The sequence below is a fragment of the Cucurbita moschata genome, unplaced genomic scaffold (genome assembly GCF_002738365.1).
Source record: "Cucurbita moschata cultivar Rifu unplaced genomic scaffold, Cmos_1.0 Cmo_Scf00194, whole genome shotgun sequence".
NCBI classification, from domain to species: Eukaryota; Viridiplantae; Streptophyta; class Magnoliopsida; order Cucurbitales; family Cucurbitaceae; genus Cucurbita; species Cucurbita moschata.
Genome location: NW_019268710.1, coordinates 48,280 through 49,279, shown reverse-complemented (window position 1 = coordinate 49,279; position 1,000 = coordinate 48,280). Strand labels below are relative to the sequence as shown.

The following is a 1,000-nucleotide window of genomic DNA, read 5'->3' as shown; positions in this document are numbered from 1 at the left end:
GAGAATTGAACTTGAGACCTCTCACACCCAAAACAATAATCATACCACTTAGACCAAATGTCATTGTAGTCGATCTTTAATTCTTAGTTGCTAGTCTATATATGAAATTTATGTAAGTTGAAGCAATGCACATGCATTCCTTTGGGTTAGGCCCATTGAAAACTATTTTATTTTTTAATTTTTTAAACTATTTTATTTTTTAATTTTTTTTCCTTTCAAAATTGTGCTTTGTTTTCTTTTGGAGGGGCATTTCGAGAATTGAACTCAAGACCTCTTACACCCAAAGCAAGAATCATACCACTATAACAAATGCCCTTATAATGGACCATATATTAAGTTGTTTATGGAATGTATCATCATTATTTCATTTATTTACTTTGTTAATGAAATCCATGAGCAATTATTATTATATCTTTTAGATCTAGACCGCTGTTAAATTATTTACATAGGGTTTACGATAATTACTGTAGAGAGAAGAAAAAAGAATATAAGTAGTGTAAAAAGATAATTATATAAGTAGTGTAAAAAGATAATTACTGTAGAAAGAAGAAAAAAGAATAAAAGTAGTGTAAAAAGATAATTAGTGTAGAAAGAAGAAAAAAGAAACACAAGTATTTAATGATGTAGTACTTGCTTTCTCTGAGGCTCATTTTTAATATATGAACATAGGGGCATTCCAAGAATTGAACTTGGGACCTCTCGCACCCTAAGTGAGAATCATACCACTAGACCAAATGCCCTTTCTAAAAAAAATGCAACATTTTTAATTCCTACTCAATATATTTTTTTCTCTCAAGTTTGAAATCTATTTTCATTGGCGGTTGTTGGACTATAAAACAAAAATTTGATGGTCTAGTATTTTACTTGTAAGTAAGGCATGTAATATTGAATTGTTCTACTATGCAAGTGTTATCAAATAAACTACAACCCAACAAATGAATCAAACTAATCAGTTTGGGTAGGGTTGGATTTATTCGGCTCCGTTCATCAGTTTGTTTGA

At 29.7% G+C, this 1,000-nt stretch overlaps 1 non-coding gene across 1 annotated transcript; it reads right to left on the bottom strand.

The window, feature by feature from the left end:
- Window positions 1–668: 668 nt before the first annotated feature.
- TRNAP-AGG lies at window positions 669–740 on the bottom strand. Its single transcript has one exon. It is a non-coding gene; the product is annotated as a tRNA-Pro (tRNA).
- Window positions 741–1,000: the final 260 nt, after the last annotated feature.